Raw genomic sequence first — 24924 nt, 5'->3', positions numbered from 1 at the left:
AAGAATAAATTGGAATAGAAAGTAGATTCAGGCTCTCAGACTCTATATCTATAAGTTTACAAAAATTACGTGCTAGGCACATAAATCTGTTTTTTCCTGAAAGAGATTTTAGTAAATAATTTGTATAGTTATTATAAAGGATATCATTATAACCTGAGCAGTTTTTCTTAAGTATTAATTGTGATGGCTCACCTTTAGCGGTAGTATACTCTATAAATCCAAGTTCTTGATTTTATGTTACTTTTTTCAAGCAGTACATATTATTTGGCTGAAAGATACCCCAAAATCCTTTTTTTGTACATTATAATCTTTTACTGGCAACTTAATTTAGAGGGGCATATGTTCTTGTCAGGTTGGCCGAGCAGTCTAAGGCGCCAGACTCAAGATTGCATTCTTCCTCTAAATGGGTGTTCTGGTCTCTGTAAAGAGGCGTGGGTTCAAATCCCACTTCTGACAATTTTATTTTCTTGTACTTTGTATGAAAAGAATATTAATTTGTGGATAAGTCTACCATGCAAAATTACAAGTGCCCTTAGGACATCCATTCTCTTTTAAAAGTCCTTCTCTTGGACATTGGAATCTTATTACCATTTATTTCTAACAATGTGCAGCCTAATTATTTAAAGAAACATAGGGAACAGAATAGTTTGAAAATGGGAGAAATTGTATGATATTCCATCTACACACCAATATTGCACTTGTTGCCATAGAGTTGAATTAATGACATTATTCCTAAGTGATAAATACACAATGACTGGTTAAAAAATTCTTACGTTTAGTTCCATGTAGAAAAAAGGTTTTCACAAATGTATTATTTGCAAAACATCCTTTCAGTATTCAGTAAAAAAATCATAAAACAAAGAATAAATTGGAATAGAAAGTAGATTCAGGCTCTCAGACTCTATATCTAAAAGTTTACAAAAATTACTTGCTAGACACATAAATCTGTTTTTTCCTGAAAGAGATTTTAGTAAATAATTTGTATAGTTATTATAAAGGATATCATTATAACCTGAGCAGTTTTTCTTAAGTATTAATTGTGATGGCTCACCTTTAGTGGTAGTATACTGTATAAATCCAAGTTCTTGATTTTATGTTACTTTTTTCAAGCAGTACATATTATTTGGCTGAAAGATACCCCAAAATCCTTTTTTTGTACATTATAATCTTTTATTGGCAACTTAATTTAGAGGGCGTATGTTCTTGTCAGGATGGCCGGAGCGGTCTAAGGCGCCAGACTCAAGATTGCATTCTTCCTCTAAATGGGTGTTCTGGTCTCTGTAAAGAGGCGTGGGTTCAAATCCCACTTCTGACAATTTTATTTTCTTGTACTTTGTATGAAAAGAATATTAATTTGTGGATAAGTCTACCATGCAAAATTACAAGTGCCCTTAGGACATCCATTCTCTTTTAAAAGTCCTTCTCTTGGACATTGGAATCTTATTACCATTTATTTCTAACAATGTGCAGCCTAATTATTTAAAGAAACATAGGAAACAGAATAGTTTGAAAATGGGAGAAATTGTATGATATCCCATCTACACACCAATATTGCACTTGTTGCCATAGAGTTGAATTAATGACATTATTCCTAAGTGAGAATACACAATGACTGGTTAAAAAATTCTTAAGTTTAGTTCCATGTAAAAAAAAGGTTTTCACAAATGTATTATTTGCAAAACATCCTTTCAGTATTCAGTAAACAAATCATAAAACAAAGAATAAATTGGAATAGAAAGTAGATTCAGGCTCTCAGACTCTATATCTATAAGTTTACAAAAATTACGTGCTAGGCACATAAATCTGTTTTTTTCTGAAAGAGATTTTAGTAAATAATTTGTATAGTTATTATAAAGGATATCATTATAACCTGAACAGTTTTTCTTAAGTATTAATTGTGATGGTAGTATACTGTATAAATCCAAGTTCTTTATTTTATGTTACTTTTTTCAAGCAGTACATATTATTTGGCTGAAAGATACCCCAAAATCCTTTTTTTGTACATTATAATCTTTTATTGCCAACTTAATTTAATGGGCATACGTACTTGTCAGGATGGCCGAGCGGTCTAAGGCGCCAGACTCAAGATTGCATTATTCCTCTAAATGGGTGTTCTGGTCTCTGTAAAGAGGCGTGGGTTCAAATCCCACTTCTGACAATTTTATTTTCTTGTACTTTGTATGAAAAGAATATTAATTTGTGGATAAGTCTACCATGCAAAATAACAAGTGACCTTAGGACATCCATTCTCTTTTAAAAGTCCTTCTCTTGGACATTGGAATCTTGTTACCATTTATTTCTAACAATGTGCAGCCCTAATTATTTAAAGAAACATAGGGAACAGAATAGTTGAAAATGGGAGAAATTGTATGATATCCCATCTACACACCAATATTGCACTTGTTGCCATAGAGTTGAATTAATGACATTATTCCTAAGTGATAAATACACAATGACTGGTTAAAAAATTCTTAAGTTTAGTTCCATGTAGAAAAAAGGTTTTCACAAATGTATTATTTGCAAAACACCCTTTCAGTATTCAGTAAACAAATCATAAAACAAAGAATAAATTGGAATAGAAAGTAGATTCAGGCTCTCAGGACTCTATATCTAAAAGTTTACAAAAATTACTTGCAAGACACATAAAATCTGTTTTTTTCCTGAAAGAGATTTTAGTAAATAATTTGTATAGTAATTATAAAAGGATATCATTATAACCTGAGCAGTTTTTCTTAAGTATTGATTGTGATAGCTCACCTTTAGCGGTAGTATACTGTATAAATCCAAGTTCTTGATTTTATGTTACTTTTTTCAAGCAGTACATATTATTTGGCTGAAAGATACCCCAAAATCCTTTTTTTGTACATTATAATCTTTTACTGGCAACTTAATTTAGAGGGCATATGTTCTTGTCAGGATGGCTCGAGCGGTCTAAGGCGCCAGACTCAAGATTGCATTCTTCCTCTAAATGGGTGTTCTGGTCTCTGTAAATAGGCGTGGGTTCAAATCCCACTTCTGACAATTTTATTTTCTTGTACTTTGTATGAAAAGAATATTAATTTGTGGATAAGTCTACCATGCAAAATTACAAGTGCCCTTAGGACATCCATTCTCTTTTAAAAGTCCTTCTCTTGGACATTGGAATCTTATTGACCATTTATTTCTAACAATGTGCAGCCTAATTATTTAAAGAAATATAGGGAACAGAATAGTTTGAAAATGGGAGAAATTGTATGATATCCCATCTACACACCAATATTGCACTTGTTGCCATAGAGTTGAATTAATGACATTATTCCTAAGTGATAAATACACAATGACTGGTTAAAAAATTCTTAAGTTTAGTTCCATGTAGAAAAAAAGGTTTTCACAAATGTATTATTTGCAAAACACCCCTTTCAGTATTCAGTAAACAAATCATAAAACAAAGAATAAATTGGAATAGAAAGTAGATTCAGGCTCTCAGACTCTATATCTATAAGTTTACAAAAATTACGTGCTAGGCACATAAATCTGTTTTTTCCTGAAAGAGATTTTAGTAAATAATTTGTATAGTTATTATAAAGGATATCATTATAACCTGAGCAGTTTTTCTTAAGTATTAATTGTGATGGCTCACCTTTAGCGGTAGTATACTGTATAAATCCAAGTTCTTGATTTTATGTTACTTTTTTCAAGCAGTACATATTATTTGGCTGAAAGGATACCCCAAAATCCTTTTTTTGTACATTATAATCTTTTACTGGCAACTTAATTTAGAGGGCATATGTTCTTGTCAGGTTGGCCGAGCAGTCTAAGGCGCCAGACTCAAGATTGCATTCTTCCTCTAAATGGTGTTCTGGTCTCTGTAAAGAGGCGTGGGTTCAAATCCCACTTCTGACAATTTTATTTTCTTGTACTTTGTATGAAAAGAATATTAATTTGTGGATAAGTCTAACCATGCAAAATTACAAGTGCCCTTAGGACATCCATTCTCTTTTAAAAGTCCTTCTCTTGGACATTGGAATCTTATTACCATTTATTTCTAACAATGTGCAGCCTAATTATTTAAAGAAACATAGGGAACAGAATAGTTTGAAAATGGGAGAAATTGTATGATATTCCATCTACACACCAATATTGCACTTGTTGCCATAGAGTTGAATTAATGACATTATTCCTAAGTGATAAATACACAATGACTGGTTAAAAAATTCTTACGTTTAGTTCCATGTAGAAAAAAGGTTTTTCACAAATGTATTATTTGCAAAACATCCTTTCAGTATTCAGTAAAAAAATCATAAAACAAAGAATAAATTGGAATAGAAAGTAGATTCAGGCTCTCAGACTCTATATCTAAAAGTTTACAAAAATTACTTGCTAGACACATAAATCTGTTTTTTTCCTGAAGAGATTTTAGTAAATAATTTGTATAGTTATTATAAAGGATATCATTATAACCTGAGCAGTTTTTCTTAAGTATTAATTGTGATGGCTCACCTTTAGTGGTAGTATACTGTATAATATCCAAGTTCTTGATTTTATGTTACTTTTTTCAAGCAGTACATATTATTTTGGCTGAAAGATACCCCAAAATTCCTTTTTTTGTACATTATAATCTTTTATTGGCAACTTAATTTAGAGGGCGTATGTTCTTGTCAGGATGGCCGAGCGGTCCTAAGGCGCCAGACTCAAGATTGCATTCTTCCTCTAAATGGGTGTTCTGGTCTCTGTAAAGAGGCGTGGGTTCAAATCCCACTTCTGACAATTTTATTTTCTTGTACTTTGTATGAAAGAATATTAATTTGTGGATAAGTCTACCATGCAAAATTACAAGTGCCCTTAGGACATCCATTCTCTTTTAAAAGTCCTTCTCTTGGACATTGGAATCTTATTACCATTTATTTCTAACAATGTGCAGCCTAATTATTTAAAGAAACATAGGAAACAGAATAGTTTGAAAATGGGAGAAATTGTATGATATCCCATCTACACACCAATATTGCACTTGTTGCCATAGAGTTGAATTAATGACATTATTCCTAAGTGAGAAATACACAATGACTGGTTAAAAAATTCTTAAGTTTAGTTCCATGTAAAAAAAAGGTTTTCACAAATGTATTATTTGCAAAACATCCTTTCAGTATTCAGTAAACAAATCATAAAACAAAGAATAAATTGGAATAGAAAGTAGATTCAGGCTCTCAGACTCTATATCTATAAGTTTACAAAAATTACGTGCTAGGCACATAAATCTGTTTTTTTCTGAAAGAGATTTTAGTAAATAATTTGTATAGTTATTATAAAGGATTTCATTATAACCTGAACAGTTTTTCTTAAGTATTAATTGTGATGGCTCACCTTTAGCGGTAGTATACTGTATAAATCCAAGTTCTTGATTTTATGTTACTTTTTTCAAGCAGTACATATTATTTGGCTGAAAGATACCCCAAAATCCTTTTTTTGTACATTATAATCTTTTATTGCCAACTTAATTTAATGGGCATATGTACTTGTCAGGATGGCCGAGCGGTCTAAGGCGCCAGACTCAAGATTGCGTTATTCCTCTAAATGGGTGTTCTGGTCTCTGTAAAGAGGCGTGGTTCAAATCCCACTTCTGACAATTTTATTTTCTTGTACTTTGTATGAAAGGAATATTAATTTGTGGATAAGTCTACCATGCAAAATAACAAGTGACCTTAGGACATCCATTCTCTTTTAAAAGTCCTTCTCTTGGACATTGGAATCTTGTTACCATTTATTTCTAACAATGTGCAGCCTAATTATTTAAAGAAACATAGGGAACAGAATAGTTTGAAAATGGGAGAAATTGTATGATATCCCATCTACACACCAATATTGCACTTGTTGCCATAGAGTTGAATTAATGACATTATTCTAAGTGATAAATACACAATGACTGGTTTAAAAAATTCTTAAGTTTAGTTCCATGTAGAAAAAAGGTTTTCACAAATGTATTATTTGCAAAACACCCCTTTCAGTATTCAGTAAACAAATCATAAAACAAAGAATAAATTGGAATAGAAAGTAGATTCAGGCTCTCAGACTCTATATCTAAAAGTTTACAAAAATTACTTGCAAGACACATAAATCTGTTTTTTCCTGAAAGAGATTTTAGTAAATAATTTGTATAGTAATTATAAAGGATATCATTATAACCTGAGCAGTTTTTTCTTAAGTATTGATTGTGATAGCTCACCTTTAGCGGTAGTATACTGTATAAATCCAAGTTCTTGATTTTATGTTACTTTTTTCAAGCAGTACATATTATTTGGCTGAAAGATACCCCAAAATCCTTTTTTGTACATTATAATCTTTACTGGCAACTTAATTTAGAGGGCATATGTTCTTGTCAGGATGGCCGAGCGGTCCTAAAGGCGCCAGACTCAAGATTGCATTCTTCCTCTAAATGGGTGTTCTGGTCTCTGTAAATAGGCGTGGGTTCAAATCCCACTTCTGACAATTTTATTTTCTTGTACTTTGTATGAAAAGAATATTAATTTGTGGATAAGTCTACCATTGCAAAATTACAAGTGCCCTTAGGACATCTCATTCTCTTTTAAAAGTCCTTCTCTTGGACATTGGAATCTTATTACCATTTATTTCTAACAATGTGCAGCCTAATTATTTTAAAGAAATATAGGGAACAGAATAGTTTGAAAATGGGAGAAATTGTATGATATCCCATCTACACACCAATATTGCACTTGTTGCCATAGAGTTGAATTAATGACATTATTCCTAAGTGATAAATACACAATGACTGGTTAAAAAATTCTTACGTTTAGTTCCATGTAGAAAAAAGGTTTTCACAAATGTATTATTTGCAAAACACCCTTTCAGTATTCAGTAAACAAATCATAAAACAAAGAATAAATTGGAATAGAAAGTAGATTCAGGCTCTCAGACTCTATATCTATAAGTTTACAAAAATTACGTGCTAGGCACATAAATCTGGTTTTTTCCTGAAAGAGATTTTAGTAAATAATTTGTATAGTTATTATAAAGGATATCATTATAACCTGAGCAGTTTTTCTTAAGTATTAATTGTGATGGCTCACCTTTAGCGGTAGTATACTGTATAAATCCAAGTTCTTGATTTTATGTTACTTTTTTCAAGCAGTACATATTATTTGGCTGAAAGATACCCCAAAATCCTTTTTTTGTACATTATAATCTTTTATTGCCAACTTAATTTAATGGGCATATGTACTTGTCAGGATGGCCGAGCGGTCTAAGGCGCCAGACTCAAGATTGCGTTATTCCTCTAAATGGGTGTTATGGTCTCTGTAAGAGAGGCGTGGGTTCAAATCCCACTTCTGACAATTTTATTTTCTTGTACTTTGTATGAAAAGAATATTAATTTGTGGATAAGTCTACCATGCAAAATAACAAAGTGACCTTTAGGACATCCATTCTCTTTTAAAAGTCCTTCTCTTGGACATTGGAATCTTATTACCATTTATTTTCTAACAATGTGCAGCCTAATTATTTAAAGAAACATAGGGAACAGAATAGTTTGAAAATGGGAGAAATTGTATGATATCCCATCTACACACCATATTGCACTTGTTGCCTATAGAGTTGAATTAATGACATTATTCCTAAGTGATAAATACACAATGACTGGTTAAAAAATTCTTAAGTTTAGTTCCATGTAGAAAAAAGGTTTTCACAAATGTATTATTTGCAAACACCCTTTCAGTATTCAGTAAACAAATCATAAAACAAAGAATCAATTGGAATAGAAAGTAGATTCAGGCTCTCAGACTCTATATCTAAAAGTTTACAAAAATTACTTGCTAGACACATAAATCTGTTTTTTCCTGAAAGAGATTTTAGTAAATAATTTGTCATAGTAATTATAAAGGATATCATTATAACCTGAGCAGTTTTTCTTAAGTATTAATTGTGGATGGCTCACCTTTAGCGGTAGTATACTGTATAAATCCAAGTTCTTGATTTTGTTACTTTTTTCAAGCAGTACATATTATTTGGCTGAAAGATATCCCAAAATCCTTTTTTTGTACATTATAATCTTTTACTGGCAACTTAATTTAGAGGGCATATGTTCTTGTCAGGATGGCCGAGCGGTCTAAGGCGCCAGACTCAAGATTGCATTTTTCCTCTAAATGGGTGTTCTGGTCTCTGTAAAGAGGCGTGGGTTCAAATCCCACTTCTGACAATTTTATTTTCTTGTACTTTGTATGAAAAGAATATTAATTTGTGGATAAGTCTACCATGCAAAATTACAAGTGCCCTTAGGACATCCATTCTCTTTTAAAAGTCCTTCTCTTGGACATTGGAATCTTATTACCATTTATTTCTAACAATGTGCAGCCTAATTATTTAAAGAAACATAGGGAACAGAATAGTTTGAAAATGTGGAGAAATTGTATGATATCAAATCTACACACCATATTGCACTTGTTGCCATAGAGTTGAATTAATGACATTATTCCTAAGTGATAAATACACAATGACTGGTTAAAAAATTCTTACGTTTAGTTCCATGTAGAAAAAAGGTTTTCACAAATGTATTATTTGCAAAACATCCTTTCAGTATTCAGTAAAAAAATCATAAAACATAAGAATAAATTGGAATAGAAAGTAGATTCAGGCTCTCAGATCTCTATATCTAAAAGTTTACAAAAATTACTTGCTAGACACATAAGATCTGTTTTTTCCTGAAAGAGATTTTAGTAAATAATTTGTATAGTTATTATAAAAGGATATCATTATAACCTGAGCAGTTTTTCTTAAGTATTAATTGTGATGGCTCACCTTTAGCGGTAGTATACTGTATAAATCCAAGTTCTTGATTTTATGTTACTTTTTTTCAAGCAGTACATATTATTTGGCTGAAAGATACCCCAAAATCCTTTTTTTGTACATTATAATCTTTTATTGCCAACTTAATTTAATGGGCATATGTACTTGTCAGGATGGCCGAGCGGTCTAAGGCGCCAGACTCAAGATTGCGTTCTTCCTCTAAATGGTGTTCTGGTCTCTGTAAAGAGAGTGTGGGTTCAAATCCCACTTCTGACAATTTTATTTTCTTTGTACTTTGTATGAAAAGAATATTAATTTGTGGATAAGTCTACCATGCAAAATAACAAGTGACCTTAGGACATCCATTCTCTTTTAAAAGTCCTTCTCTTGGACATTGGAATCTTGTTACCATTTATTTCTAACAATGTGCAGCCTAATTATTTAAAGAAACATAGGGAACAGAATAGTTTGAAAATGGGAGAAATTGTATGATATCCCATCTACACACCAATATTGCACTTGTTGCCATAGAGTTGAATTAATGACATTATTCCTAAGTGATAAATACACAATGACTGGTTAAAAAATTCTTACGTTTAGTTCCATGTAGAAAAAAAGGTTTTCACAAATGTATTATTTGCAAAACATCCTTTCAGTATTCAGTAAAAAAATCATAAAACAAAGAATATAAATTGGAATAGAAAGTAGATTCAGGCTCTCAGAACTCTATATCTAAAAGTTTACAAAAATTACTTGCTAGACACATAAATATGTTTTTTCCTGAAAGAGATTTTAGTAAATAATTTGTATAGTAATTATAAAGGATATCATTATAACCTGAGCAGTTTTTCTTAAGTATTAATTGTGATGGCTCACCTTTAGCGGTAGTATACTGTATAAATCCAAGTTCTTGATTTTATGTTACTTTTTTCAAGCAGTACATATTATTTGGCTGAAAGATACCCCAAAATCCTTTTTTGTACATTATAATCTTTTACTGGCAACTTAATTTAGAGGGCATATGTTCTTGTCAGGATGGCCGAGCGGTCTAAGCGCCAGACTCAAGATTGCATTCTTCCTCTAAATGGGTGTTCTGGTCTCTGTAAAGAGGCGTGGGTTCAAATCCACTTCTGACAATTTTATTTTCTTGTACTTTGTATGAAAAGAATATTAATTTGTGGATAAGTCTACCATGCAAAATTACAAGTGCCCTTAGGACATCCATTCTCTTTTAAAAGTCCTTCTCTTGGACATTGGAATCTTATTACCATTTATTTCTAACAATGTGCAGCCTAATTATTTAAAGAAACATAGGGAACAGAATAGTTTGAAAATGGAGAGAAATTGTATGATATCCCATCTACACACCAATATTGCACTTGTTGCCATAGAGTTGAATTAATGACATTATTCCTAAGTGATAAATACTAGAGATGAGCGCCTGAAATTTTTCGGGTTTTGTGTTTTGGTTTTGGGTTCGGTTCCCGCGGCCCGTGTTTTGGGTTCGAACGCGTTTTGGCAAAACCTCACCGAATTTTTTTTTGTCGGATTCGGGTGTGTTTTGGATTCGGGTGTTTTTTTCAAAAAACACTAAAAAAACAGCTTAAATCATAGAATTTGGGGGTCATTTTGATCCCAAAGTATTATTAACCTCAAAAACCATAATTTACACTCATTTTCAGTCTATTCTGAATACCTCACACCTCACAATATTATTTTTAGTCCTAAAATTTGCACCGAAGGTCGCTGTGTGAGTAAGATAAGCGACCCTAGTGGCCGACACAAACACCGGGCCCATCTAGGAGTGGCACTGCAGGTGTCACGCAGGATGTCCCTTCCAAAAAACCCTCCCCAAACAGCACATGATGCAAAGAAAAAAAGAGGTGCAATGAGGTAGCTGTGTGAGTAAGATTAGCGACCCTAGTGGCACGACACAAAACACCGGGGCCCATCTAGGAGTGGCTACTGCAGTGTCACGCAGGATGGCCCTTCCAAAAAAACCCTCCCCCAAACAGCACATGACGCAAAGAAAAAAAGAGGCGCAATGAGGTAGCTGTGTGAGTAAGATTAGCGACCCTAGTGGCCGACACAAACACCGGGCCCATCTAGGAGTGGCACTGCAGTGTCACGCAGGATGTCCCTTCCAAAAAACCCTCCCCAAACAGCACATGACGCAAAGAAAAAAAGAGGCGCAATGAGGTAGCTGTGTGAGTAAGATTAGCGACCCTAGTGGCCGACACAAACACCGGGCCCATCTAGGAGTGGCACTGCAGTGTCACGCAGGATGTCCCTTCCAAAAAACCCTCCCCAAACAGCACATGACGCAAAGAAAAAAAGAGGCGCAATGAGGTAGCTGTGTGAGTAAGATTAGCGACCCTAGTGGCCGACACAAACACCCGGGCCCATTTAGGAGTGGCACTGCAGTGTCACGCAGGATGTCCCTTCCAAAAAACCCTCCCCAATCAGCACATGATGCAAAGAAAAAGAAAAGAAAAAAGAGGTGCAAGATGGAATTGTCCTTGGGCCCTCCCACCCACCCTTATGTTGTATAAACAAAACAGGACATGCACACTTTAACCAACCCATCATTTCAGTGACAGGGTCTGCCACACGACTGTGACTGATATGACGGGTTGGTTTGGACCCCCCCCCAAAAAAGAAGCAATTAATCTCTCCTTGCACACTGGCTCTACAGAGGCAAGATGTCCACCTCATCATCACCCTCCGATATATCACCGTGTACATCCCCCTCCTCACAGATTATCAATTCGTCCCCACTGGAATCCACCATCTCAGCTCCCTGTGTACTTTGTGGAGGCAATTGCTGCTGGTCAATGTCTCCGCGGAGGAATTGATTATAATTCCATTTAAAGAACATCATCTTCTCCACATTTTCTGGATGTAACCTCGTACGCCGATTGCTGACAAGGTGAGCGGCGGCACTAAACACTCTTTCGGAGTACACACTTGTGGGAGGGCAACTTAGGTAGAATAAAGCCAGTTTGTGCAAGGGCCTCCAAATTGCCTCTTTTTCCTGCCAGTATAAGTACGGACTGTGTGACGTGCCTACTTGGATGCGGTCACTCATATAATCCTCCACCATTCTATCAATGTTGAGAGAATCATATGCAGTGACAGTAGACGACATGTCCGTAATCGTTGTCAGGTCCTTCAGTCCGGACCAGATGTCAGCATCAGCAGTCGCTCCAGACTGCCCTGCATCACCGCCAGCGGGTGGGCTCGGAATTCTGAGCCTTTTCCTCGCACCCCCAGTTGCGGGAGAATGTGAAGGAGGAGATGTTGACAGGTCGCGTTCCGCTTGACTTGACAATTTTGTCACCAGCAGGTCTTTCAACCCCAGCAGACTTGTGTCTGCCGGAAAGAGAGATCCAAGGTAGGCTTTAAATCTAGGATCGAGCACGGTGGCCAAAATGTAGTGCTCTGATTTCAACAGATTGACCACCCGTGAATCCTTGTTAAGCGAATTAAGGGCTCCATCCACAAGTCCCACATGCCTAGCGGAATCGCTCCGTGTTAGCTCCTCCTTCAATGTCTCCAGCTTCTTCTGCAAAAGCCTGATGAGGGGAATGACCTGACTCAGGCTGGCAGTGTCTGAACTGACTTCACGTGTGGCAAGTTCAAAGGGCATCAGAACCTTGCACAACGTTGAAATCATTCTCCACTGCGCCTGAGACAGGTGCATTCCACCTACTATATCGTGCTCAATTGTATAGGCTTGAATGGCCTTTTGCTGCTCCTCCAACCTCTGAAGCATATAGAGGGTTGAATTCCACCTCATTACCACTTCTTGCTTCAGATGATGGCAGGGCAGGTTCAGTAGTTTTTGGTGGTGCTCCAGTCTTCTGTACGTGGTGCCTGTACGCCGAAAGTGTCCCGCAATTCTTCTGGCCACCGACAGCATCTCTTGCACGCCCCTGTCGTTTTTTTAAAAAATTCTGCACCACCAAATTCAAGGTATGTGCAAAACATGGGACGTGCTGGAATTTGCCCATATTTAATGCACACACAATATTGCTGGCGTTGTCCGATGCCACAAATCCACAGGAGAGTCCAATTGGGGTAAGCCATTCCGCGATGATCTTCCTCAGTTGCCGTAAGAGGTTTTCAGCTGTGTGCGTATTCTGGAAACCGGTGATACAAAGCGTAGCCTGCCTAGGAAAGAGTTGGCGTTTGCGAGATGCTGCTACTGGTGCCGCCGCTGCTGTTCTTGCGGCGGGAGTCCATACATCTACCCAGTGGGCTGTCACAGTCATATAGTCCTGACCCTGCCCTGCTCCACTTGTCCACATGTCCGTGGTTAAGTGGACATTGGGTACAGCTGCATTTTTTAGGACACTGGTGACTCTTTTTCTGAGGTCTGTGTACATTTTCGGTATCGCCTGCCTAGAGAAATGGAACCTAGATGGTATTTGGTACCGGGGACACAGTACCTCCAACAAGTCTCTAGTTGGCTCTGCAGTAATGATGGATACCGGAACCACGTTTCTCACCACCCAGGATGTCAAGGCCTCAGTTATCCGCTTTGCAGTAGGATGACTGCTGTGATATTTCATCTTCCTCGCAAAGGACTGTTGGACAGTCAATTGCTTGGTGGAAGTAGTAAAAGTGGTCTTACGACTTCCCCTCTGGGATGACCATCGACTCCCAGCAGCAACAACAGCAGCGCCAGCAGCAGTAGGCGTTACACGCAAGGATGCATCGGAGGAATCCCAGGCAGGAGAGGACTCGTCAGAATTGCCAGTGACATGGCCTGCAGGACTATTGGCATTCCTGGGGAAGGAGGAAATTGACACTGAGGGAGTTGGTGGGGTGGTTTGCGTGAGCTTGGTTACAAGAGGAAGGGATTTACTGGTCAGTGGACTGCTTCCGCTGTCGGCCCAAGTTTTAGAACCTTGTCACTGACTTATTATGAATGCGCTGCAGGTGAACGTATAAGGGAGGATGTTCCGAGGTGGTTAACGTGGTTAACGCTCGGCCATCCTTGTCAGGATGGCCGAGCGGTCTAAGGCGCCAGACTCAAGATTGCATTCTTCCTCTAAATGGGTGTTCTGGTCTCTGTAAAGAGGCGTGGGTTCAAATCCCACTTCTGACAATTTTATTTTCTTGTACTTTGTATGAAAAGAATATTAATTTGTGGATAAGTCTACCATGCAAAATTACAAGTGCCCTTAGGACATCCATTCTCTTTTAAAAGTCCTTCTCTTGGACATTGGAATCTTATTACCATTTATTTCTAACAATGTGCAGCCTAATTATTTAAAGAAACATAGGGAACAGAATAGTTTGAAAATGGGAGAAATTGTATGATATCCCATCTACACACCAATATTGCACTTGTTGCCATAGAGTTGAATTAATGACATTATTCCTAAGTGATAAATACACAATGACTGGTTAAAAAATTCTTACGTTTAGTTCCATGTAGAAAAAAGGTTTTCACAAATGTATTATTTGCAAAACATCCTTTCAGTATTCAGTAAAAAAATCATAAAACAAAGAATAAATTGGAATAGAAAGTAGATTCAGGCTCTCAGACTCTATATCTAAAAGTTTACAAAAATTACTTGCTAGACACATAAATCTGTTTTTTCCTGAAAGAGATTTTAGTAAATAATTTGTATAGTTATTATAAAGGATATCATTATAACCTGAGCAGTTTTTCTTAAGTATTAATTGTGATGGCTCACCTTTAGCGGTAGTATACTGTATAAATCCAAGTTCTTGATTTTATGTTACTTTTTTCAAGCAGTACATATTATTTGGCTGAAAGATACCCCAAAATCCTTTTTTTGTACATTATAATCTTTTATTGCCAACTTAATTTAATGGGCATATGTACTTGTCAGGATGGCCGAGCGGTCTAAGGCGCCAGACTCAAGATTGCGTTCTTCCTCTAAATGGGTGTTCTGGTCTCTGTAAAGAGGCGTGGGTTCAAATCCCACTTCTGACAATTTTATTTTCTTGTACTTTGTATGAAAAGAATATTAATTTGTGGATAAGTCTACCATGCAAAATAACAAGTGACCTTAGGACATCCATTCTCTTTTAAAAGTCCTTCTCTTGGACATTGGAATCTTGTTACCATTTATTTCTAACAATGTGCAGCCTAATTATTTAAAGAAACATAGGGAACAGAATAGTTTGAAAATGGGAGAAATTGTATGATATCCCATCTACACACCAATATTGCACTTGTTGCCATAGAGTTGAATTAATGACATTATTCCTAAGTGATAAATACACAATGACTGGTTAAAAAATTCTTACGTTTAGTTCCATGTAGAAAAAAGGTTTTCACAAATGTATTATTTGCAAAACACCCTTTCAGTATTCAGTAAAAAAATCATAAAACAAAGAATAAATTGGAATAGAAAGTAGATTCAGGCTCTCAGACTCTATATCTAAAAGTTTACAAAAATTACTTGCTAGACACATAAATCTGTTTTTTCCTGAAAGAGATTTTAGTAAATAATTTGTATAGTAATTATAAAGGATATCATTATAACCTGAGCAGTTTTTCTTAAGTATTAATTGTGATGGCTCACCTTTAGCGGTAGTATACTGTATAAATCCAAGTTCTTGATTTTATGTTACTTTTTTCAAGCAGTACATATTATTTGGCTGAAAGATACCCCAAAATCCTTTTTTTGTACATTATAATCTTTTACTGGCAACTTAATTTAGAGGGCATATGTTCTTGTCAGGATGGCCGAGCGGTCTAAGGCGCCAGACTCAAGATTGCATTCTTCCTCTAAATGGGTGTTCTGGTCTCTGTAAAGAGGCGTGGGTTCAAATCCCACTTCTGACAATTTTATTTTCTTGTACTTTGTATGAAAAGAATATTAATTTGTGGATAAGTCTACCATGCAAAATTACAAGTGCCCTTAGGACATCCATTCTCTTTTAAAAGTCCTTCTCTTGGACATTGGAATCTTATTACCATTTATTTCTAACAATGTGCAGCCTAATTATTTAAAGAAACATAGGGAACAGAATAGTTTGAAAATGGGAGAAATTGTATGATATCCCATCTACACACCAATATTGCACTTGTTGCCATAGAGTTGAATTAATGACATTATTCCTAAGTGATAAATACTAGAGATGAGCGCCTGAAATTTTTCGGGTTTTGTGTTTTGGTTTTGGGTTCGGTTCCGCGGCCGTGTTTTGGGTTCGAACGCGTTTTGGCAAAACCTCACCGAATTTTTTTTGTCGGATTCGGGTGTGTTTTGGATTCGGGTGTTTTTTTCAAAAAACACTAAAAAACAGCTTAAATCATAGAATTTGGGGGTCATTTTGATCCCAAAGTATTATTAACCTCAAAAACCATAATTTACACTCATTTTCAGTCTATTCTGAATACCTCACACCTCACAATATTATTTTTAGTCCTAAAATTTGCACCGAGGTCGCTGTGTGAGTAAGATAAGCGACCCTAGTGGCCGACACAAACACCGGGCCCATCTAGGAGTGGCACTGCAGTGTCACGCAGGATGTCCCTTCCAAAAAACCCTCCCCAAACAGCACATGACGCAAAGAAAAAAAGAGGCGCAATGAGGTAGCTGTGTGAGTAAGATTAGCGACCCTAGTGGCCGACACAAACACCGGGCCCATCTAGGAGTGGCACTGCAGTGTCACGCAGGATGGCCCTTCCAAAAAACCCTCCCCAAACAGCACATGACGCAAAGAAAAAAAGAGGCGCAATGAGGTAGCTGTGTGAGTAAGATTAGCGACCCTAGTGGCCGACACAAACACCGGGCCCATCTAGGAGTGGCACTGCAGTGTCACGCAGGATGTCCCTTCCAAAAAACCCTCCCCAAACAGCACATGACGCAAAGAAAAAAAGAGGCGCAATGAGGTAGCTGTGTGAGTAAGATTAGCGATCCTAGTGGCCGACACAAACACCGGGCCCATTTAGGAGTGGCACTGCAGTGTCACGCAGGATGTCCCTTCCAAAAAACCCTCCCCAATCAGCACATGATGCAAAGAAAAAGAAAAGAAAAAAGAGGTGCAAGATGGAATTGTCCTTGGGCCCTCCCACCCACCCTTATGTTGTATAAACAAAACAGGACATGCACACTTTAACCAACCCATCATTTCAGTGACAGGGTCTGCCACACGACTGTGACTGATATGACGGGTTGGTTTGGACCCCCCCCCCAAAAAGAAGCAATTAATCTCTCCTTGCACAAACTGGCTCTACAGAGGCAAGATGTCCACCTCATCATCACCCTCCGATATATCACCGTGTACATCCCCCTTCTCACAGATTATCAATTCGTCCCCACTGGAATCCACCATCTCAGCTCCCTGTGTACTTTGTGGAGGCAATTGCTGCTGGTCAATGTCTCCGCGGAGGAATTGATTATAATTCCATTTAATGAACATCATCTTCTCCACATTTTCTGGATGTAACCTCGTACGCCGATTGCTGACAAGGTGAGCGGCGGCACTAAACACTCTTTCGGAGTACACACTTGTGGGAGGGCAACTTAGGTAGAATAAAGCCAGTTTGTGCAAGGGCCTCCAAATTGCCTCTTTTTCCTGCCAGTATAAGTACGGACTGTGTGACGTGCCTACTTGGATGCGGTCACTCATATAATCCTCCACCATTCTATCAATGTTGAGAGAATCATATGCAGTGACAGTAGACGACATGTCCGTAATCGTTGTCAGGTCCTTCAGTCCGGACCAGATGTCAGCATCAGCAGTCGCTCCAGACTGCCCTGCATCACCGCCAGCGGGTGGGCTCGGAATTCTGAGCCTTTTCCTCGCACCCCCAGTTGCGGGAGAATGTGAAGGAGGAGATGTTGACAGGTCGCGTTCCGCTTGACTTGACAATTTTGTCACCAGCAGGTCTTTCAACCCCAGCAGACTTGTGTCTGCCGGAAAGAGAGATCCAAGGTAGGCTTTAAATCTAGGATCGAGCACGGTGGCCAAAATGTAGTGCTCTGATTTCAACAGATTGACCACCCGTGAATCCTTGTTAAGCGAATTAAGGGCTCCATCCACAAGTCCCACATGCCTAGCGGAATCGCTCCGTGTTAGCTCCTCCTTCAATGTCTCCAGCTTCTTCTGCAAAAGCCTGATGAGGGGAATGACCTGACTCAGGCTGGCAGTGTCTGAACTGACTTCACGTGTGGCAAGTTCAAAGGGCATCAGAACCTTGCACAACGTTGAAATCATTCTCCACTGCGCCTGAGACAGGTGCATTCCACCTACTATATCGTGCTCAATTGTATAGGCTTGAATGGCCTTTTGCTGCTCCTCCAACCTCTGAAGCATATAGAGGGTTGAATTCCACCTCGTTACCACTTCTTGCTTCAGATGATGGCAGGGCAGGTTCAGTAGTTTTTGGTGGTGCTCCAGTCTTCTGTACGTGGTGCCTGTACGCCGAAAGTGTCCCGCAATTCTTCTGGCCACCGACAGCATCTCTTGCACGCCCCTGTCGTTTTTTTAAAAAATTCTGCACCACCAAATTCAAGGTATGTGCAAAACATGGGACGTGCTGGAATTTGCCCATATTTAATGCACACACAATATTGCTGGCGTTGTCCGATGCCACAAATCCACAGGAGAGTCCAATTGGGGTAAGCCATTCCGCGATGATCTTCCTCAGTTGCCGTAAGAGGTTTTCAGCTGTGTGCGTATTCTGGAAACCGGTGATACAAAGCGTAGCCTGCCTAGGAAAGAGTTGGCGTTTGCGAGATGCTGCTACTGGTGCCGCCGCTGCTGTTCTTGCGGCGGGAGTCCATACATCTACCCAGTGGGCTGTCACAGTCATATAGTCCTGACCCTGCCCTGCTCCACTTGTCCACATGTCCGTGGTTAAGTGGACATTGGGTACAGCTGCATTTTTTAGGACACTGGTGACTCTTTTTCTGAGGTCTGTGTACATTTTCGGTATCGCCTGCCTAGAGAAATGGAACCTAGATGGTATTTGGTACCGGGGACACAGTACCTCCAACAAGTCTCTAGTTGGCTCTGCAGTAATGATGGATACCGGAACCACGTTTCTCACCACCCAGGATGTCAAGGCCTCAGTTATCCGCTTTGCAGTAGGATGACTGCTGTGATATTTCATCTTCCTCGCAAAGGACTGTTGGACAGTCAATTGCTTGGTGGAAGTAGTAAAAGTGGTCTTACGACTTCCCCTCTGGGATGACCATCGACTCCCAGCAGCAACAACAGCAGCGCCAGCAGCAGTAGGCGTTACACGCAAGGATGCATCGGAGGAATCCCAGGCAGGAGAGGACTCGTCAGAATTGCCAGTGACATGGCCTGCAGGACTATTGGCATTCCTGGGGAAGGAGGAAATTGACACTGAGGGAGTTGGTGGGGTGGTTTGCGTGAGCTTGGTTACAAGAGGAAGGGATTTACTGGTCAGTGGACTGCTTCCGCTGTCGGCCCAAGTTTTTGAACTTGTCACTGACTTATTATGAATGCGCTGCAGGTGACGTATAAGGGAGGATGTTCCGAGGTGGTTAACGTGGTTAACGCTCGGCCATCCTTGTCAGGATGGCCGAGCGGTCTAAGGCGCCAGACTCAAGATTGCATTCTTCCTCTAAATGGGTGTTCTGGTCTCTGTAAAGAGGCGTGGGTTCAAATCCCACTTCTGACAATTTTATTTTCTTGTACTTTGTATGAAAAGAATATTAATTTGTGGATAAGTCTACCATGCAAAATTACAAGTGCCCTTAGGACATCCATTCTCCTTTAAAAGTCCTTCTCTTGGACATTGGAATCTTATTACCATTTATTTCTAACAATGTGCAGCCTAATTATTTAAAGAAATATAGGGAACAGAATAGTTTGAAAATGGGAGAAATTGTATGATATCCCATCTACACACCAATATTGCACTTGTTGCCATAGAGTTGAATTAATGACATTATTCCTAAGTGATAAATACACAATGACTGGTTAAAAAATTCTTACGTTTAGTTCCATGTAGAAAAAAGGTTTTCACAAATGTATTATTTGCAAAACATCCTTTCAGTATTCAGTAAAAAAATCATAAAACAAAGAATAAATTGGAATAGAAAGTAGATTCAGGCTCTCAGACTCTATATCTAAAAGTTTACAAAAATTACTTGCTAGACACATAAATCTGTTTTTTCCTGAAAGAGATTTTAGTAAATAATTTGTATAGTTATTATAAAGGATATCATTATAACCTGAGCAGTTTTTCTTAAGTATTAATTGTGATGGCTCACCTTTAGCGGTAGTATACTGTATAAATCCAAGTTCTTGATTTTATGTTACTTTTTTCAAGCAGTACATATTATTTGGCTGAAAGATACCCCAAAATCCTTTTTTTGTACATTATAATCTTTTATTGCCAACTTAATTTAATGGGCATATGTACTTGTCAGGATGGCCGAGCGGTCTAAGGCGCCAGACTCAAGATTGCGTTCTTCCTCTAAATGGGTGTTCTGGTCTCTGTAAAGAGGCGTGGGTTCAAATCCCACTTCTGACAATTTTATTTTCTTGTACTTTGTATGAAAAGAATATTAATTTGTGGATAAGTCTACCATGCAAAATAACAAGTGACCTTAGGACATCCATTCTCTTTTAAAAGTCCTTCTCTTGGACATTGGAATCTTGTTACCATTTATTTCTAACAATGTGCAGCCTAATTATTTAAAGAAACATAGGGAACAGAATAGTTTGAAAATGGGAGAAATTGTATGATATCCCATCTACACACCAATATTGCACTTGTTGCCATAGAGTTGAATTAATGACATTATTCCTAAGTGATAAATACACAATGACTGGTTAAAAAATTCTTACGTTTAGTTCCATGTAGAAAAAAGGTTTTCACAAATGTATTATTTGCAAAACACCCTTTCAGTATTCAGTAAAAAAATCATAAAACAAAGAATAAATTGGAATAGAAAGTAGATTCAGGCTCTCAGACTCTATATCTAAAAGTTTACAAAAATTACTTGCTAGACACATAAATCTGTTTTTTCCTGAAAGAGATTTTAGTAAATAATTTGTATAGTAATTATAAAGGATATCATTATAACCTGAGCAGTTTTTCTTTAGTATTAATTGTGATGGCTCACCTTTAGCGGTAGTATACTGTATAAATCCAAGTTCTTGATTTTATGTTACTTTTTTCAAGCAGTACATATTATTTGGCTGAAAGATACCCCAAAATCCTTTTTTTGTACATTATAATCTTTTACTGGCAACTTAATTTAGAGGGCATATGTTCTTGTCAGGATGGCCGAGCGGTCTAAGGCGCCAGACTCAAGATTGCATTCTTCCTCTAAATGGGTGTTCTGGTCTCTGTAAAGAGGCGTGGGTTCAAATCCCACTTCTGACAATTTTATTTTCTTGTACTTTGTATGAAAAGAATATTAATTTGTGGATAAGTCTACCATGCAAAATTACAAGTGCCCTTAGGACATCCATTCTCTTTTAAAAGTCCTTCTCTTGGACATTGGAATCTTATTACCATTTATTTCTAACAATGTGCAGCCTAATTATTTAAAGAAACATAGGGAACAGAATAGTTTGAAAATGGGAGAAATTGTATGATATCCCATCTACACACCAATATTGCACTTGTTGCCATAGAGTTGAATTAATGACATTATTCCTAAGTGATAAATACACAATGACTGGTTAAAAAATTCTTACGTTTAGTTCCATGTAGAAAAAAGGTTTTCACAAATGTATTATTTGCAAAACATCCTTTCAGTATTCAGTAAAAAAATCATAAAACAAAGAATAAATTGGAATAGAAAGTAGATTCAGGCTCTCAGACTCTATATCTAAAAGTTTACAAAAATTACTTGCTAGACACATAAATCTGTTTTTTCCTGAAAGAGATTTTAGTAAATAATTTGTATAGTTATTATAAAGGATATCATTATAACCTGAGCAGTTTTTCTTAAGTATTAATTGTGATGGCTCACCTTTAGCGGTAGTATACTGTATAAATCCAAGTTCTTGATTTTATGTTACTTTTTTCAAGCAGTACATATTATTTGGCTGAAAGATACCCCAAAATCCTTTTTTTGTACATTATAATCTTTTATTGGCAACTTAATTTAATGGGCATATGTACTTGTCAGGATGGCCAAGCGGTCTAAGGCGCCAGACTCAAGATTGCGTTCTTCCTCTAAATAGGTGTTCTGGTCTCTGTAAAGAGGCGTGGGTTCAAATCCCACTTCTGACAATTTTATTTTCTTGTACTTTGTATGAAAAGAATATTAATTAGTGGATAAGTCTACCATGCAAAATAACAAGTGACCTTAGGACATCCATTCTCTTTTAAAAGTCCTTCTCTTGGACATTGGAATCTTGTTACCATTTATTTCTAACAATGTGCAGCCTAATTATTTAAAGAAACATAGGGAACAGAACAGTTTGAAAATGGGAGAAATTGTATGATATCCCATCTACACACCAATATTGCACTTGTTGCCATAGAGTTGAATTAATGACATTATTCCTAAGTGATAAATACACAATGACTGGTTAAAAAATTCTTAAGTTTAGTTCCATGTAGAAAAAAGGTTTTCACAAATGTATTATTTGCAAAACACCCTTTCAGTATTCAGTAAACAAATCATAAAACAAAGAATAAATTGGAATAGAAAGTAGAGATGAGCGGGTTCGGTTCCTCGGAATCCGAACCCGCCCGAACTTCAGCTTTTTTTACACGGATCCGAGCGACTCGGATCTTCCCGCCTTGCTCGGTTAACCCGAGCGCGCCCGAACGTCATCATGACGCTGTCGGATTCTCGCGAGGCTCGGATTCTATCGCGAGACTCGGATTCTATATAAGGAGCCGCGCGTCGCCACCATTTTCACACGTGCATTGAGATTGATAGGGAGAGGACGTGGCTGGCGTCCTCTCCATTTAGATTAGAAGAGAGAGAGTGAGATTGAGACAGAGACACTTGATTTACTGGAGCTTAGGAGTACTAGAGAGTGCAGAGTTTACTAGTGACTGACCACTGACCAGTGACCACCAGTGCAGTTTTATTTAATATAATCCGTTCTCTGCCTGAAAAAAACGATACACAGTGACTCAGTCACATACCATATCTGTGCTCAGCCCAGTGTGCTGCATCATCTATGTATAATATCTGACTGTGCTCACACAGCTTAATTGTGGGGGAGACTGGGGAGCAGTTATAGGTTATAGCAGGAGCCAGGAGTACATATTATTAAAATTAAACAGTGCACACTTTTGCTGCAGGAGTGCCACTGCCAGTGTGACTGACCAGTGACCTGACCACACTGACCACCAGTATAGTATACTATATTGTGATTGCCTGAAAAAGTTAAACATTCGTCGTGTGACTTGTGTGGTGTTTTTTTATTCTATAAAAAACTCATTCTGCTGACAGACAGTGTCCAGCAGGTCCGTCATTATATAATATATACCTGTCCGGCTGCAGTAGTGATATATATATATTTTTTTATATCATTATTTATCATCCAGTCACAGCAGAGACAGTACGGTAGTTCACGGCTGTAGCTACCTCTGTGTCGGCACTCGGCAGTCCATCCATAATTGTATACCACCTACCCGTGGTTTTTTTTTTCTTTCTTCTTTATACATACTACATCTCATTATCATCCAGTCTATATTAGCAGCAGACACAGTACAGTACGGTAGTCCACGGCTGTAGCTACCTCTGTGTCGGCACTCGGCAGTCCATCCATAATTGTATACCACCTACCCGTGTTTTTTTTTTCTTCTTTATACATACTACATCTCATTATCATCCAGTCTATATTAGCAGCAGACACAGTACAGTACGGTAGTCCACGGCTGTAGCTACCTCTGTGTCGGCACTCGGCAGTCCATCCATAATTGTATACCACCTACCCGTGGTTTTTTTTTCTTTCTTCTTTATACATACTACATCTCATTATCAACCAGTCTATATTAGCAGCAGACACAGTACAGTACGGTAGTCCACGGCTGTAGCTACCTCTGTGTCGGCACTAGGCAGTCCGTCCATAATTGTATACCACCTACCCGTGGTTTTTTTTTCTTTCTTCTTTATACATACTACATCTCATTATCATCCAGTCTATATTAGCAGCAGACACAGTACAGTACGGTAGTCTACGGCTGTAGCTACCTCTGTGTCGGCACTCGGCAGTCCATCCATAATTGTATACCACCTACCCGTGTTTTTTTTTTCTTCTTTATACATACTACATCTCATTATCATCCAGTCTATATTAGCAGCAGACACAGTACAGTACGGTAGTCCACGGCTGTAGCTACCTCTGTGTCGGCACTCGGCAGTCCATCCATAATTGTATACCACCTACCCGTGGTTTTTTTTTCTTTCTTCTTTATACATACTACATCTCATTATCATCCAGTCTATATTAGCAGCAGACACAGTACAGTACGGTAGTCCACGGCTGTAGCTACCTCTGTGTCGGCACTCGGCAGTCCGTCCATAATTGTATACCACCTACCCGTGGTTTTTTTTTCTTTCTTCTTTATACATACATACTACATCTCATTATCAACCAGTCTATATTAGCAGCAGACACAGTACAGTACGGTAGTCCACGGCTGTAGCTACCTCTGTGTCGGCACTCGGCAGTCCATCCATAATTGTATACCACCTACCCGTGGTTTTTTTTTTCTTCTTTATACATACTACATCTCATTATCATCCAGTCTATATTAGCAGCAGACACAGTACAGTACGGTAGTCCACGGCTGTAGCTACCTCTGTGTCGGCACTCGGCAGTCCGTCCATAATTGTATACCACCTACCCGTGGTTTTTTTTTCTTTCTTCTTTATACATACATACTACATCTCTTTATCAACCAGTCTATATTAGCAGCAGACACAGTACGGTAGTCCACGGCTGTAGCTACCTCTGTGTCGGCACTCGGCAGTCCGTCCATAATTGTATACCACCTACCCGTGGTTTTTTTTTCTTTCTTTTTTATACATACATACTACATCTCTTTATCAACCAGTCTATATTAGCAGCAGACACAGTACAGTATGGTAGTCCACGGCTGTAGCTACCTCTGTGTCGGCACTCGGCAGTCCATCCATAATTGTATACTAGTATCCATCCATCTCCATTGTTTACCTGAGGTGCCTTTTAGTTGTGCCTATT

At 38.0% G+C, this 24924-nt stretch overlaps 17 non-coding genes across 17 annotated transcripts; all 17 read left to right on the top strand.

Moving 5' to 3' along the window:
• Positions 1-347: 347 nt before the first annotated feature.
• Positions 348-456, top strand: TRNAL-CAA (transfer RNA leucine (anticodon CAA)). The gene is made up of 2 exons: positions 348-385; positions 411-456. It is a non-coding gene; the product is annotated as a tRNA-Leu (tRNA).
• Positions 457-1205: 749 nt separating this feature from the next.
• TRNAL-CAA (transfer RNA leucine (anticodon CAA)) lies at positions 1206-1315 on the top strand. Its single transcript has 2 exons — positions 1206-1244; positions 1270-1315. It is a non-coding gene; the product is annotated as a tRNA-Leu (tRNA).
• Positions 1316-2049: 734 nt separating this feature from the next.
• On the top strand, positions 2050-2158 carry TRNAL-CAA (transfer RNA leucine (anticodon CAA)). The gene is made up of 2 exons: positions 2050-2087; positions 2113-2158. It is a non-coding gene; the product is annotated as a tRNA-Leu (tRNA).
• A 1616-nt stretch (positions 2159-3774) lies between these two features.
• On the top strand, positions 3775-3882 carry TRNAL-CAA (transfer RNA leucine (anticodon CAA)). Its single transcript has 2 exons — positions 3775-3812; positions 3837-3882. It is a non-coding gene; the product is annotated as a tRNA-Leu (tRNA).
• Positions 3883-4636: 754 nt separating this feature from the next.
• TRNAL-CAA (transfer RNA leucine (anticodon CAA)) lies at positions 4637-4746 on the top strand. Its single transcript has 2 exons — positions 4637-4675; positions 4701-4746. It is a non-coding gene; the product is annotated as a tRNA-Leu (tRNA).
• Positions 4747-5494: 748 nt separating this feature from the next.
• TRNAL-CAA (transfer RNA leucine (anticodon CAA)) lies at positions 5495-5602 on the top strand. The gene is made up of 2 exons: positions 5495-5532; positions 5558-5602. It is a non-coding gene; the product is annotated as a tRNA-Leu (tRNA).
• A 749-nt stretch (positions 5603-6351) lies between these two features.
• Positions 6352-6462, top strand: TRNAL-CAA (transfer RNA leucine (anticodon CAA)). The gene is made up of 2 exons: positions 6352-6391; positions 6417-6462. It is a non-coding gene; the product is annotated as a tRNA-Leu (tRNA).
• Positions 6463-7215: 753 nt separating this feature from the next.
• Positions 7216-7325, top strand: TRNAL-CAA (transfer RNA leucine (anticodon CAA)). The gene is made up of 2 exons: positions 7216-7253; positions 7279-7325. It is a non-coding gene; the product is annotated as a tRNA-Leu (tRNA).
• A 751-nt stretch (positions 7326-8076) lies between these two features.
• Positions 8077-8185, top strand: TRNAL-CAA (transfer RNA leucine (anticodon CAA)). The gene is made up of 2 exons: positions 8077-8114; positions 8140-8185. It is a non-coding gene; the product is annotated as a tRNA-Leu (tRNA).
• Positions 8186-8939: 754 nt separating this feature from the next.
• Positions 8940-9048, top strand: TRNAL-CAA (transfer RNA leucine (anticodon CAA)). Its single transcript has 2 exons — positions 8940-8977; positions 9002-9048. It is a non-coding gene; the product is annotated as a tRNA-Leu (tRNA).
• A 4728-nt stretch (positions 9049-13776) lies between these two features.
• Positions 13777-13885, top strand: TRNAL-CAA (transfer RNA leucine (anticodon CAA)). Its single transcript has 2 exons — positions 13777-13814; positions 13840-13885. It is a non-coding gene; the product is annotated as a tRNA-Leu (tRNA).
• Positions 13886-14634: 749 nt separating this feature from the next.
• Positions 14635-14743, top strand: TRNAL-CAA (transfer RNA leucine (anticodon CAA)). The gene is made up of 2 exons: positions 14635-14672; positions 14698-14743. It is a non-coding gene; the product is annotated as a tRNA-Leu (tRNA).
• Positions 14744-15492: 749 nt separating this feature from the next.
• Positions 15493-15601, top strand: TRNAL-CAA (transfer RNA leucine (anticodon CAA)). Its single transcript has 2 exons — positions 15493-15530; positions 15556-15601. It is a non-coding gene; the product is annotated as a tRNA-Leu (tRNA).
• Positions 15602-19305: 3704 nt separating this feature from the next.
• Positions 19306-19414, top strand: TRNAL-CAA (transfer RNA leucine (anticodon CAA)). The gene is made up of 2 exons: positions 19306-19343; positions 19369-19414. It is a non-coding gene; the product is annotated as a tRNA-Leu (tRNA).
• A 749-nt stretch (positions 19415-20163) lies between these two features.
• TRNAL-CAA (transfer RNA leucine (anticodon CAA)) lies at positions 20164-20272 on the top strand. Its single transcript has 2 exons — positions 20164-20201; positions 20227-20272. It is a non-coding gene; the product is annotated as a tRNA-Leu (tRNA).
• A 749-nt stretch (positions 20273-21021) lies between these two features.
• Positions 21022-21130, top strand: TRNAL-CAA (transfer RNA leucine (anticodon CAA)). Its single transcript has 2 exons — positions 21022-21059; positions 21085-21130. It is a non-coding gene; the product is annotated as a tRNA-Leu (tRNA).
• A 749-nt stretch (positions 21131-21879) lies between these two features.
• TRNAL-CAA (transfer RNA leucine (anticodon CAA)) lies at positions 21880-21988 on the top strand. Its single transcript has 2 exons — positions 21880-21917; positions 21943-21988. It is a non-coding gene; the product is annotated as a tRNA-Leu (tRNA).
• The last annotated feature ends 2936 nt before the right edge of the window (positions 21989-24924 follow it).

Source organism: Pseudophryne corroboree, chromosome 8 (assembly GCF_028390025.1).
Source record: "Pseudophryne corroboree isolate aPseCor3 chromosome 8, aPseCor3.hap2, whole genome shotgun sequence".
Lineage (NCBI taxonomy): Eukaryota > Metazoa > Chordata > Amphibia > Anura > Myobatrachidae > Pseudophryne > Pseudophryne corroboree.
The sequence above is the reverse complement of the archived record's forward strand: the minus strand, read 5'-3'. Positions and strand labels throughout refer to the sequence as shown.